This window comes from Haliaeetus albicilla, chromosome 25 (assembly GCF_947461875.1).
Source record: "Haliaeetus albicilla chromosome 25, bHalAlb1.1, whole genome shotgun sequence".
NCBI lineage: Eukaryota > Metazoa > Chordata > Aves > Accipitriformes > Accipitridae > Haliaeetus > Haliaeetus albicilla.
Genome location: NC_091507.1, coordinates 2,464,392 through 2,479,472, shown reverse-complemented (window position 1 = coordinate 2,479,472; position 15,081 = coordinate 2,464,392). Strand labels below are relative to the sequence as shown.

At 43.7% G+C, this 15,081-nt stretch overlaps 1 long non-coding RNA gene across 2 annotated transcripts; it reads right to left on the bottom strand.

Annotated features, from left to right (window-relative positions):
- Positions 1 to 1,093: 1,093 nt before the first annotated feature.
- Positions 1,094 to 9,525, bottom strand: LOC138681948 (uncharacterized). 2 transcript variants are annotated; one of them, XR_011322181.1, is made up of 3 exons: positions 9,338 to 9,525; positions 2,576 to 2,644; positions 1,094 to 2,487 (listed from the first exon to the last, which is right to left on the bottom strand). It is a non-coding gene; the product is annotated as an uncharacterized lncRNA (long non-coding RNA). The 2 variants fall into 2 exon arrangements; XR_011322182.1 differs by having other exon boundaries at positions 9,345 to 9,525.
- Positions 9,526 to 15,081: the final 5,556 nt, after the last annotated feature.

Genomic DNA, 15,081 nt, shown 5'->3' with positions numbered 1-15,081 from the left:
ATGAAAGGCTTGCCATTCACATAGCTGCAACTTGCAGAGAGCTCTTTATTCCGTGCTTCATTCATTATGTTGCACGCGGTAGTCATTACAGGCAATTGTCTGCTAGTGCTGCCCACACCTCGGCTGTTTGTCCAATATGAGTCACTCGCTGTGAGCTGCAATTCCAAGCAGAATTTCTTCATCCTGTGGTAACCACATACTTTGTTCCAGATTATCTCCTTTCCTTTTGAGTAGACAGAATTAGTAAAGTGCAATTAGTGATAATGCCATTTGTCCTCAGGCTGATAATTTTTCTTAAAGCATTTATTCTTTCCAGTACCTCATATATTACACCAATAAAGCTGCTGGAGTAGTGAATGTAGCATGTAATAGGCACAGACCCCAGAAGAAAGATACATCCATCTCTCCTGCTGAAAGGAAGCCCACCAGAGTTTGATTCAACATGTAAAAATATTTCTATGCAGATATCATGGAGTTCAGTCTAATTCGACTGCTCTTTTGTGAAAAGAACTCGCTACTCTTTATCGGGAGGGAACAGATTATTCTGCACCTTTCTCTTTCTCTCCCAGTGCTGGAGTACGATGCTGGAGGAAAACAGACAATGCCTTGTCCTTTTCCTAAAACTATTTGCCAGCCTTCTTTCTAAAACTCTGGGTGTTGGAGACAGCAGACTATCAGGCAGTTCATCTTCAGTTTCTGGTTAGACACCATCTCTCTCCCTTTCCGTTTACTCCAAATATAAAGAAAGTGGATGGATGTTTTTACTGAGCAAATAATTCCTAACACCTCAAATAAATGGGAGGGTGACTTTTCCTACTTTCCTCATGAGTAGAGTAGGGTAAAATACCTTTACATCCTTCTTGTGAAGCCACATTTCAGCTTTTTTATGATACTCTGACTCAGACTCAAACAGTATATAGATTTATGTGGTGTTAATACACATTGTACCTCTTAATCCTGCCATCTGTCCTCACACGGATGCTTTTGGATAGCATTCTTTTAACCCTGTGGGTAAATTACAGAAAAGAAATCACAGTGCTCAGCTGATCTGTGTGTTTCCTTGGGCTTCTCCCTGCCCCCCCCCCCCCCAACTCTTCGCTACAAAAGCAATATTTGAAAGACAGATTTTCTCATGTGAAAAACTGAACCTGAAGAACAGCAATCTGTTCCCAGGTGGCAAAACACACCCGCTCCTCTGAGACGGTTGGGACTGGCCCACGAATGAAACTGCCCTCACCAACAGATAAGGCTGAAACCAAACCTGAAAATTTGCTCAAAACAAGGTGAACTGAGTACAGCTCTCATAATCTCTACCAAAGTGACATCATGATGGGAGGGGCAGTACTTTATCTGCAGTTCATCTTTAAAAGCATGTTGGCAGCAGAATTGCCACAACTTCATCATTCGTTTGTTTTTTTCCCTCTGTCAAATCACCCACAGTTTTGATGCAGAACAAGCATGTTCAGCAAGGACGGGTGGCTTTTACCAGTTTATCTCATGCTCCAAGGGTGCACACTGTTCTCTTCTTTAATCCTCTAGGGGAGGGTGGCAGTGCCTCCCAGAAGTAGATTGGCAGAAACAAAAGAATGGAGGAGGTTTTCTTTCCAAAAGTCATGTCCAAAAGGAGAATTACAGCTGTGCAGCACACAGCCAAACCCAGGGCTCCGCTGCCACTGAAAAAAATCCCAGTACGTGGCAGCAGGGTGGCAGAGCCATCTTCCTCCCTATAGAGCTGCCCAGCCCACTCCTCACTGCCAACATCCCTTCCCTGTAGACCCCAAAACACTCGTGCCAGGCACCAGATCTTCGCAGGTCCCCAGAGGAGCACTCCCTCCGGGCAGCCCTGAGGTGTTGCTGAGTATCAGCAGCATGGGGTTGATCCCCCAGGGGAAATAGCCTGCTCCCAAATGCAGATGGGATCATCCATCCGCAGCCCAGCGTGTCATTACGCCAAGATTCATTCTTGGTAGCTAAGGTGGTTTCGCTTGTGCAAGGAAACCAAGCACAAGTTCAGAGGTCCCGAGGGGTACCGGTGCCCACCTCACACCAGGTTTATAACGTTAATCAGAACCATCAGCTCTGCCTGTGGCTCCTTTTGCCTTCCTTACCTTACAGTGATATTACGGTGCCCTGGCACTGCTGGGCTTTGACAGCAGGATAGTCAGGGGCAGCTACCGCATGGCAAAACCAGACTTTTTTTTTTTTTTTTTTGGCATGGAGGAGAAAGCAAACTGTAACTTGGAGAGATTTTTAATCTGGAGAGTCACTGAAACAAAACCCACTGGTGTAATTAAAACTGGTGAGTCCTGGCCCAGTTGGGGATATAAATGGGAGGGACTGTAGGAAGTCCTGTGGGCTGAAGTTGTGCACTGCAGACAGATGTGTGCCAGCTGCTCACGCCGACCGGTCCGGGTGGTCCCTGCCAGGTCACTTCTGTGGGGAAGGAGGATTGCTGGACAAGTCAGATGTCCTCTGATGCAATCACACCTATTTACAAAGAATATGGTTTCAAATCTCCTTCAATCAGCCCTCAGCCATAACAAGTGCTCCCAGTTTTACTTTTCCAAGCCCATACCATCAGTCCTGGTCCAGGCGAGGCTGGTGCTTGGGTTTTGTTTCTCTGTTTCTCAAGCATTTACTCTGCCTGTGAACAGGGAAAAAACCAAACCCACGTCTCTTTCCCCTTTTCTGCCTCCCAGCGTCAGTGAAAACACTTTACCCGCAATACAAGTTCAGGAGTAACCTCAAATACACTTTTAAGTTTAGGCAGCAATTTAAGTGTGTTTTGGCTACGGGCCAAGCTGGGCAGGGAGGGCAGGATCCCTCCATCTGACTGCAGACGGTTACAAAGCGGGCACTGGTATCTGCATTAGTCACTCTGACTCCTCTTTACAGCAGAGAGGAGCAAATGTTTCCAGGGAAGGATTCATCTGACCTACTATTACACTGACCTGTTATAGGTGAGATTAATCACCCCCCTGAGATGTACTTCTCTCCCCGGTTGCAGAGGGAGCCCAGGGCGATTAGCTCAGCTGCTTTACAGACATCTAAGGTCATCCGAAATGAACCTCTGCTGGGGAATCAGGCCTCAGATACAGCGGACCTCAGATATCTCTTACTTACCCTAATGTTGCCGAGGTGTCACCTTTTTGTATTTTGTTATGCTCCCATAATTTGCTGTGTCTATTCAGCCTGGTCTGAATACTACTAAGTCTCTGGTGCTTCCATACTGCCATTTTTGTGCCCCCCTACAGAGAAGGCTGCGCTTATCCATAGGGTGAAATGTCTGATCCTTACCTAGACAGACTTGTTGTGATGCTCTGGTGGCACATGAATGTTCCTGGGAACCAAGAACAAAAGGTGACAAGAAAGTGCAAATCTGGCATGGTGATTACTGATGTGTCAGGTAACGCAGCACAGCTGGTAGCGAAGGAGAGATGTCCCCTGTGTAACTAATGACTGTCCCTGTAAATAAACCCTCAGGGAAAGGCACTCTGCACCTAAAGACTTCTCATCTCTGCCATTTACATTGGTTGGCTCAAGAAAACATCGCCATTCCTGACATACCTCTCACTGCGCGTACCCTTAGGCCATCGCAGCCGTAATGACACTATACCACTGCTAATCTTTCGGATGTGACCACAGGCCCAGTGCAGCATCTTTTTCTCAGGAGCAGAGACGATGGAGGGAGACAAATGACACTCCCTACGCAATGTTTGCAAGGAAAAGTGCATGTGGAGGTGATACCGGGGGAACAGCTAGGGCTGGGGAGCAATAGCGATTGCAGGTAGAGGCCTCTCTTCATCAGTTAATTCACTCAGAGGAAGAAAAAAGAAGGAAGAAAAAAATAGTAGCAAAGGCTGGGACAGAGGACGTGAGGGTATTGACATGTGGAGAAGCTTGGACCGTTGAGAGAAATACACATTTCCATAAACTCCAGACCATGAAGCTGGAAAACTTCTGCTTGGGGCATCCTTTGGTCCAGTTACTGCACTGTGCAAGGCATTGCCAAGCCCAGCACCACCTGGGAGAGCTGTACTAATATTGCAAGGCAGGGTAATGTCGGCAAGAGAAAGCTCTGATTCATCCTTCCACAGCAGCTCCTTTACGAGTACTGTGTCCCAGCTTCAAAGAGCAAGACTTTTCAGCCATCTTGCAATAAGCTGCATTGGAAAATATCTGATATTTCCTAACAGCTTTTTTTCAGCACACATCTTGTTGGGTTTTGATGTGTTTGATCTTGCTTGATTATTTGTTTCCATTCTACCAGCAATTTTATTCTAACACTTCTGATTTTGAAGTGCTTCTTTCTGACCAAACTTCTCCCTCGATTTCACTACACATCTTTCTAACTTTAATCTCTAAATGAGTTTGATGCGAGATATTTTTATCTGCTGGTGTTTAAAAGAGTCAAAGGAGTCAACATGTTGGGCTTTTTTTTCTTTCCTGAAAAATGCTGGTTCAATACAACTAGATTTGGTTTTGTGTTTTAATGGAAATCCTCCTGTAGCGGAGCTCTGCAAGAATAGAAGATGTAATCAGTAGCCATTGAGAATAAATGTTGCTTGTAAATAACATCATCCTAGGCAGTTTTCTTCCTCCCAGGAATTAAAGACAAAGCAAGATGCAGTCCTGTCTCCATAAATACTGCTTTATTTCAGCTTATTTAGAATACCCTGTATAAGTTTCAGCATCTATATTTCTTCACCTCTACGGAGATTACAACAAAGCAGCTGTTAGCAGAGGTTGCCACATGTTTCCTGATGGAGTAAAATGTCTCCCTATGTGATGACTCAGCTTTTTATCACTGGATTCTTTATTGTTATTTATTTTTTTGTAGAATTCATTTGTCTGACCACTATGAAGGGAGAGAGAAAGGTTCTGTGCCTTGATAAACGCAGTTGCACTCAGGAATGCTGTCAGCAGCAAGAGTATTGCAGAACAATGGCCACAGTGGGGGTCATGGTCTTATTCTCACTCTACATACCCGCTGTTCTGTGCATCAACAAATAAGGAGACTGGGTGGAGTAGACTGGCTATCTGACAAGCAGGTTATACTTGGATGAAGAAGATGGGAAAAGGAAATAGCATTCAACATTTATTTTATTAAATTGTCCTGCCTCCTACATGCTGATTCACCAGAAATGTTTGCAAGAGTATCCTGATGTCACCATTGTCCTTGCAACCTTGAAAAAATCTGGGTATCCAGGAACTCAGCCACGGGGAAGCAAAAAGTAAATTAGTGCTGTGTATGTCTATATTAATCTGATGCTGAAAGTATATGCAGTATGACCTCTAGCGCAGTTAGACATAGACACTAGATGCGCGGTTAAAAACAGATGCTAGCACTGAACTAATAAAAACCATGCCCAACAAGAATCTTGCCAATCACTGTGTAAGAAACGTGGCCTCCAGCAAACTAAAGGTTACGCAGCGTGACATGGATCTTATAAGGCTGCCTGCCCCCACGTTGGGGAGCGCACACCCCGCTGCTTCCGAGCTGGGGAGCGGAGGAGGTGCAGACAGTGCGGCCACCCCACAGCGCTGCGGTGGGGTCCTCAGCCCACCCAGACACACGCAGCACTATTGCGTTTAGAAGGGACACTGCAACTTGAAGGGAAAAGATGTCAGGCTGAATGGCTACATCTATTTCTGACCTGCGTGCACAAAACTTTGATGCTCCCCCTGCCCCAGCTATATCAGCTGGCCTGAAAAAAAGCTTTAAACTTTCCTCACAGGGCTTGCTTCTAAGTCTTTAGGCCATCAAAGCTCCATCAATACTGTTGCTTTAACGGCAGAGTCATTGTGCATCTTTTTTTAATTAATGGGGATCGCAGGAAAAAGTGTCAAATGCCAGGTTTGAAATGCCACTATCACCAGAAATTCCTGAACTGACCATTGGTGTGGAAAGAGACAACTAATTCAAGACAGCAGGAAGGTGGTGGTAAGAGCTTATGAAGACTTTCAAGTGTCTAGTAATTTCTGGTGTTTCCATTTTTAAAAGGTCCTGATTTTAAGAATATGCAATTCCCCAATGTCGGAATTTCATGAAACTTTAAAAACTCTAGATGAAATACAGTAAAACTGAAGCAGTGAGAGATCACACCCTTTTTTTAAAAGAAATCCTGTCAATATCACTGCATGTGTACATTTGTTCTTACTACAGAGCAAATGCAGCTTTACTAGCCTGGGTAACTCATGCACAGCACTGCCCTGTGCCAGAGAGACATAGGGTTTTTCTCCCCTGAACTAAAAGAACAAAGTACCTAATATACCACTGGGGACAGATGTTATATTCATTTTAGCGCTGAGAGAACTGAGGTTGCTAAGTACGTCAGTGATGAAATTGGGAACGTTCATCCTGACTCCACACTTACTTTCTAATCGCCTCTTCCCAGTTCAAAGGCAGCATCCAATTTATAACTCTTTTTGAAGAGGTACAGCATGCTCTTTACATCTTCCACCGCTGTCACACCAGCACATAAACTGTAGCAGCAGCATAGCTGCTCTACTGCAAGTATCTACCGTTGCTGTAAGGGGCCTAGTGGGCATCCATCATCTGACTCCTAAAATATTGATAAACACACTGTGGTTCTTCAGTTACTAGGCTGAGAGAGTGTTTTGTAATCAGCCATACCTGCAGGTGTGGATCTTTTAATCCGTGTTCCTTCTCTGTTCAGCCGGGTGCTGCGGCTGTGTACGTCCCCCATGGAGAGGGCGCGGGAGGTGCAGGGATCCCTCTCGGCTGCATCGCTTCTCTGTGGAAGCACTTTGTGGACAGCCTGTGGAGGTCTGCCTGGGCTGTGTTAGTCTGCGCAGAGCCTCCGTGCCCCAGGCAGCATGCCCTGGTCATACCAGGGGCCAGGTTTTCATTTTGCTACCTACATTCAGGGCAGTCTGCTCTTGAGGGCAGCGCCAGAACCATTCTTGGTACAGAGGGCAAAGAGAATTAGAGGAATATTTCCCACCCTCCTAATCATCTTCTTAGGTCCAGCTGGTTGGAAACTTCAGTGCAGTTTATATCCGAGGGAAGGCAGATGCCTGCTCATATCTGCCATGGATAATAGTCAGGGGAACAACACGTATTCTGGGCTTGACAGCTGTAGGGAGGGAAAGGGTTCGAAGCTCTTGCCTGACCACTTGGGGATGAACATCAGAACAGATCTCCAAGGAAATGATGGCATCTGCCTTGTGTTGATGGAGCCTTTTGGTCATTATTCTGCTGCAGCAAGAGTATTTTGTGAAAGGGAAGAAGAAAATATCTGTTCTCGTCCCTCGGAGGTCCAAGGCAATGGGAAAACTTGACAAGGACATGAAGACACATGAAACAGAAGCATGGTTAAGATTTTCCAGTTGAACTGTTCTGAGCAGTGTCTCACCTGAGTCGTTTGCTGAATGGTCTAAGAGACCTAATCTTACTAAAGTTTTGGCAAAAGAAGACATTTCTCTCACTTTTCTTAGAAAGGAAACAACTAGCTCAACAAAAACTACAAATGAGAGAAACATCCAAAAGGCAAGGTCATGCATATGAACATGTTTATTGATACCCTATGAAACAGTTATGGTATAGAAAACCTTTTTTTTTTTTTAAATGGTGGCAAATAGCTTATATGAAGCTGTACTCTGCTGGGTTTGGGGAACTGTTTAAGGTCTAGGAGGAGTTCTGGACAAGTGAGGGATGCTGTACTGGCATTGCCTGGATTTACAGCAGGGACCTTACCTTCACTACAGGTCTGTCTCACACTTAGTCTTTCCATAGAGACTTCACACAGATATTCACCCACCTTCACACCAGTGTCAGAGCTACAAAAAGCAAACTCCACCATTTTATTTTGAAATTAAGGTTAGGCTCTTTTATTGCACGTTGTTGTCATAAGACAGATGCATTGAGTTTTTGCAGCAAAGAGCACCTACGCAACTTTGAACATCAGAGTCCTTCAATCCTTTTCCATACCTGTACATTAACCAGCCTGTCCTTCCCATGTTTTGACTCCTGTTCAGACATGCCATGTCCTCATGTCCTTAAGTGAAATGAATTCATGTCTGCGTCCACATCCATCCTGCCAGCTTTTTCAGGCTTGGCAGAGCCTTGAAGAAAATCGGTCTGTGGACCAGATTTTCCCTATTCTGAAACTCTCCAGTTACTGCACTGTTAGTAGCTATGGCAATTATTTAATATATCCAGAAAGCAATAGTGATGCTTTTATTTAATAATTCTACCTTACCATCTGATTAGCCTATTCTTAAAGTATTTCCTTATTAACCAGATTACAAAGAGGGTTACTTAATTTTTCCAGCTGACAGTTAGCATGTTGACACTCTCCCTGCTTAGTAACAGAAGTCACATGAGATTATCAGGAGCAGGAAGCAAACACAATTCTGCAAAGAGTGAGAGCACGGCTTTGTTAGCAGTCCCAGAGCAGAGTCTCACCCCTATTGACTGCTCTCCTCTGAGGTTTCTTGCATCAGCAACAGCCCTCTTGAATTTCTCCATCTCTTTTCAGATCTGATCTGAAAACCCCTTTGCCTTGCAACTAGCCAGTTACCATTTTAATCTTCTCATCCTTTCTTTGCGTGTTCTCAAAAATACTAATTAAATCAGTAAAGCTTTTGGAGATATAATTTGAAAGCACAATACTAAATAAAACTGCGCTGCCCTTGCTCTCACGCTAAATTAGGAAATTGTGTAAAACTGGCAGTCAAACAGAAGGGTATTTGAACTGCTCTTATCTCAAACCTAGAATAAGGACATCGTCAGGGACAGTTGTTGCTGGGAAGTCAGTGCTTGTCCTCATTTTAACTGACAATACACTACAATACCAAATTTGAATATGCTGAGAGCATGAATGATCTAACAGTAAGAAGGGCACCAACTATTCTCAGTGGCTTGAATGGAAATAGCAGGTGTCTGGTACTTTTCTGGCCCTAAGACTGTAATCAGTCACAGATAATTGATTACTTTCAGATCCAGAAAGTGATTTGCAAGGGATTATATTTTCAGTGTACTGTACTAGCTTAACATTAGCTGCACAGGAGGAACCAGATTTCTGAAGCACCAACCATACAGCCAGTCATTTTTGATCATTCGAGCCATCCCTGTACCCAGTATAGTCGTATGTGCAAACTTCTGGGCAAATACTAATTATGCCTTCTAATTGCAACACAGCTGCTTCCATTCCCTCTATTAAACTCTATTCATCCCTTATTATTAAACAAAATGTAGGGCAGGAAAATAGAAAGACATTTTCCTATGCATCTGTCTCTTTCAGGACAAATTCCTTTCCTGAACAAGTACAGCCATGTCTATAATCATATATAATATAGAGTATCACAAGACTACTCACATTCATTCTGAAGACCTCTCTAGCAGTGAATTATCTCCTGTTTTGTCAAAACGAGTATGACTGCACATTAAGCACGGCATGACTCACAGGCAGAGCAATATGGAAAACTGCCCTTCTGGAGTCTTATCTAGCTCCACAGAAGTGCCTGGAAAGAACCTCACCAACTTTAGTAATGGTTTAAGAGCCGGAATCAGTTACCAAGAAGATAAGCACTAATATAACATAGCAACATGCAACCAGTGACTAAGTCTGGAAAGCAAATGGGAGTCCTGACACAGCAGGACCAGCCCCAGCCCTTCTCCTGCCAACCGGGCACGGGGAAAGGTGCTTGTCCGGACCACTCCAGGAGCTGTTTCACTCTTTAACCCAGCTCAAAATCATTGCAGCAGAAAAGGTGGCCATTTTTCTGCGGGTGAATGAGTTAACCTAGATCACGTAAGCTCACGTATCTCGATCAGCCCAAGAGATGTCTAGGTTGTGTGGATGAAGAAGGTGGGGGTGTGAAGGAGGGGAAGCGAGACTTACCCCCTTCGGGAACAATCAGCTCTTAAATCGGCTCAGCTACATATGTCATGGCAGCCTCAGTTCTCAATCTAATTAAATAGAGATAACCAAGACAGTTCTCAATCTAATTAAACAGAGATAACCAAGACAGTTCTCAATTTTCTCAGGAGAAAAAAAACCAAAACAACAACCAAACACTCAGAACCTGTGAGAAATTGTTTATAAGCACTGGGCTGATGCTCTCTCTGTCCCTTCGCATTGATTTATCTACAGAAATGTATACAAGGTCGTTCACATTAATGTCCATGGAAAAGTATCTGTCCTAGCAAAGGGCTGTCATAAATGTATTCATGTACAAGAATCAGCTAGGAAGTGACCTTTTATGGAGCTGATGGTCTCTTTGCAAAAAATGCCATTTTGTCTTTCTCAAAGTTGTTCTCGTCAAATTTAGGGAATAATTTGTGCTGAAATCAAATGCCAAGGCGTGTTCCATGGAAGCCTAGGCTTAACTCCAGAGCCGGTCCCTGAAAGAGGAGCTGTCTGCCACCCTGGAAAAAAGTGCTCCCTACCAGGCAAAGCAGCTGGGTTAATCCCTTCCATGCCTCCGTCTCCAGTTAGGTCTGAAGATGAGTCGGGGAAAATGCTACACGCCTGTGTATCCTCTCTGGAGGGGCCATCGCTTGCTTCTTCAGCGTGGGGTGGGTGAGGAACCTGCCGCTGCAAAGATGGGTCCCAGTGGGCAGAGGAGGGATCTGCAACCTGGTCTCCCAGAAAAGTGCCCTACCTGGTAGGCCCTTTCGTAGGAGGTATGTTTGCATTTCCTCATCCGCTCTGTAGATGATGATTAAATCTGGCCTGTCTGTTCCAACAGCAGGCTTTCCATCAGAAACAACCTGGCTGGGAAATTAACGGCTTTGTCTGAAGTTGAACAAGATATTTTGCTCAGCCCACAGACAAAAAAAAAGAAGAAAAAAAAAAAATCCCAACAAATTGAGCTGAGATGGACTAAATTATTTTTTCCCCTCAATTTTTTGGTTCAGCTGCCACACTGAAAAATCAATTATTTTCATAGCTCTACATCAGTCACTCCTATTTATAGAAATTCTAGTCATACAATCTGAGAACAGATTTCCCCTGCTGTTACATTGGCTTTAACTTCCAGGGAAGCCAACGTAGATGAACTCTTTGGGAAAAAATAAGTCCCTGGAGTAGAGCGCCTGACACTCCCCTACCATGAATAACAAACAGCAAGTGTTAGAACGATTAGTCACAGTGAACAGTTTATGCGAAATAACCACTGATTGAAATTTCCTTGCTTAAAAGAATTCAGAAATCTAACCAGTTCCAACTGCTATGACCTGTTGAAAGGACTTCTTGGGTTTTGACAGTAGACAAAAGTGTGTGCTGCTTTAATTTTACTAGGTTTTATATGGTGCAACCCCCATACTGGGGATAGAGTTATCTGGTTATACTGGTATAGTTAATTCACCTGTAAAAAAGTGCGTTAATTTATACAGGTTAGGCATCTTAAAACTGATCTGTGGCTGGATTTTGTTTCCTGCACAGCCTCAAAGTCAACCAAAGTCAACAAATAGCACATTGCCTGTCTGTAGTAGCACTCTCCAGGACAGTACCACACAAGCCCTGGTATTTCCAGTGAAAAATTACTGTACTCCTGGGGTTCAGAGCATCCCTGGAAGTGCATTTACCCATCTGCAGCACTGGCAGATCTTAACTTTTTGTAGAGCCTCCCGTTAGCCTGACTGGCTTTGCAATGATGGCAGCAGGCAGAATAGATAGCTACGGCCCCTCTGGGCTCTCCTGCCTTTGAAGCAGCTGGGACTGGTGGTCAGGCTGGACCACGCCAAGGGCTGCTGCCTACTAGAGACAATTTGTAGGCCAACTACCAAGTCCTGGGGTCATCGCTGAAGCTGCTTCCAGTGTGCGATAGCAGCCATCGCACTGTGTGGCTGTGTTCAGGGTTGTATCACTGTAAGCTGAGTCCTTTCATAAAAGCCAACATTCCCCCAGAACTACATTTATGCTGGTTTACAGCCATGTGGCAACCGGGCCTAAAAGTTCATGTAGGTGATGTGTCGTACTTGTGTTGGCTTTCTATTTGTACTAATCCATAAGAAGAGGCTTAGACCGCAGTCTAAGAATGCTTATTTTCTATTATTTTCTATTGTTCTATCTAAAATTAAGCAAAAAAACACCTCAACCAAACTAAACCACAAAACTCTCCATTAAGTCAAATAAGGGTTGATTGATGTGGCCTTTTGCAGCTGTTCACATCTTTAGAAGTCGCCTGCTCGGTTTACACTGGTTCACCTTCCTCGGAAGGCAGTGCCCCTCTTCTGAAATACATTTGAAGTGAGATCTGCATCACGGGCAGCTCTGCGTAGTGAGCAGGAAACGAGCTGCATCCAGCAAATGATTTTATTTCATTACAAATAGCGTACCCAGAAAGCGTTACGTTGGTTGTGCCTCTGTCAGTCATTGCCCAGAGGGTTCAATTAGTGCTAGGGAGGTTACCTGCTGACCTTTCGCTTTTCTCTACGCTTGGATTTTCATTCTGACTGATGAAGCCACATGTCAGTATAATTTCACAAGCATTTGTAAGAGGGTGCCTGCTGCAACCTCCACCTTACATTAGCCTCCTATTCTTCTCCTTTGATCTGTGACTGAAGCGTGCCACAACATCAAGCTAAAAAAAACCCATCCATTTCCTTCTTTGATCTGCACCCTCATGACCTGATGAGGAGAGTAAGTCTGCATTTTATAACATTATCGCCAAATCCCTTATGTGCCTAAGTCATTCCCATGAGGCTTTCATTCAATAGGACCTGACTCGTGGGAATTACACCTCACCTACACCAGTTCAGCCCCCCCATGTATGGAGTTGGACAAATAACTGACCAAGCCTGCAACTGTAATAATGCAGTCTATCTTACAGAAAATGATCAAATGATTTGACAAAATTCAACTCAGTAGGCTAAAGATCAGTCTCACATATTATTTGACAATATGTTAAAATGCAGTGATAAAATATTTAAACACGAGCCTACAGTAGCCTCACAAGGGAAGGCAAGTTCTTTTCATCTTTCTGGCAGAAAAGAGTAGGAATAGCATTGTTGGAAAATATATCCTTAAAAGCTTATTTCTGTCACCCTAAGAATGGAACAACTGGACTGAACAAAGAGAGTCAAAGGGCTTATGGAGCAAAAGGATAGATCCTGGGATGCAAGTTACATTTATTGTTTTGTGCTATTTGTCTTAAATGCTCCCAATAGGTTCACTTGGACGGTGTTGGCAGGTAGTGAAAGAAGTTGTTGGGGTCTCCTTAAAGATAGTTTCTTGATTTTATTCTTTTTAATTTATTTACTATGCTTGCTTTATTCAGGTTTTTTTTTTCTTAAGATGTCAGTTTTGATACCAGGTGACCTCAGATGGCAAAGCTCAGATTTTTAAGGCTATTTAGACTGTTTTCCATTTAGCTTTGTAAGACTAAGTAGCTTTCAATGGGACATAGGAGATGAAATGTCTAAGAAATGATGAAAATGGGACTCAGTTGTCAAAATCATTCAGGTCATGCAATGTTTTTATGATTTGTGGCTTTAAGAGCCTTTGGAAATGAGACCTTGATTTTGCTTTGTGTTAATACAGCACCCATCAAAAAGGGACCCTAGTTTATGATTGCTGCTGCTATGATACAACTGAAAAAAATGCTAGCCTATATGAGGAAAGTTTTAAAATGTAAACCTTAAAGGTTCAAGTTTGTAAATAAATAAAGACTAAAACCCAATGCAATAATATTTTCAAATCTTGAGGTCTTAAAATTCGTATCTCATACTTGATGTCTGATTTATGGAAACTGAATGCTTAGGGTTAGCAGTCCTGCTTTGCAGTGATCAGGCTGAGGTTCACAATGTGACTGAGGGGGTTCAAGAGGAGAGCTACACCTAACTGTGAGTTCTAATCACACCCAGACAGAAATAACCAGTTCTGCTTTTCCTGAGGTTTTCATCTTTGTTAGTTTTCCTGACGCATCTCTCTTTCTGAGCTGGTCTCCGACGTGCTTCGAAATAACCAGAGCAAATGCACCACCTGAAAATTCAGTGATATTCTGCCTCATCCTTCCAGTTAACAACACCTTTCCAAGGGTGTCTTACAGTGCCTTAATAGCCTTCGCAGAACACCTAATGTGTTGTTTCAGCTAAGCCAGTCCCCACTTAATCAGTCTAGCCAGTTTGCAAATCAATTCTCTGGCCACCACTGACATCGCTGCATCTAAAAGTTGTCGTAAAAAATCTCTTTTAATGGTAACCCCAAGCTGGGGTCTTTCCATAGCTTCAAAGGCATGATGTCCCAATCTGAATTCCTTTGAAATATCTCATTTGAATAATAAACTACAGAAGCACCAGCATATTCAGGTTGTTATCAGTTAGCTCTGACCAGTAGAAACTTTGAAGTGTTAATTGTCTAGCTGGACAGAGCCGCAGACTTTACTGGTTTTGCAGGAAGCAAAACTTAACCCTTTTACAGCTTACTGAAAAGAGAAAATTTTAATAAAGAACTCAGAAAAATCCTAGGCATTATACACAAGACCCAAAGTGTTCACAGAGATGTAACAGGAAAAAAATTAAAATCCACCCATTTTCATTTTTTATTTCCACAGAAACAATAGTTAGAGCCCATGACTACATTGAAGACCACAAAGTTTGCTTGCACAGTGACCTGCATGTTGCACTTCTTGTTCAGTCAGTACAGCACAAGCAACAGGATGAGCTGATGTTTATATGATGCATGCACTGAAATATGTTTGAATCTGTTCTTGGCTGCGCCATTGGCTTGATGGTGCCTCTTGGATGCTCTTCTCTTTGCTGCAGGTTCCCTCTCTGTAAAACTGAGATATCATCCTTCCCTGTGTGACGTAAGGATGAAAAAGCTCAAAAGAGAGCTTGGTACTATCACTCATGATGGTTTGACATAAAGAATTACAGGGGCACACCTGCGTACGTAACAGAGGGCTGCTCTCCTGGAGTATTTCAGTGGGACTTGTTCTTGGAGAGGTTCCCACGTGCAGGGCATCCACCCCTCCTTCGTGGTCACCCCTCGTGGTTTCCCCCATTGTGGGCTTCAAGCTGCTCCAGCTGAGAGCGGGTAGCAATAACTGACGCCTTCCCATAGGGGAAAGCAGACAAACCAACCAAACCCACCACGTGCTGCTCCT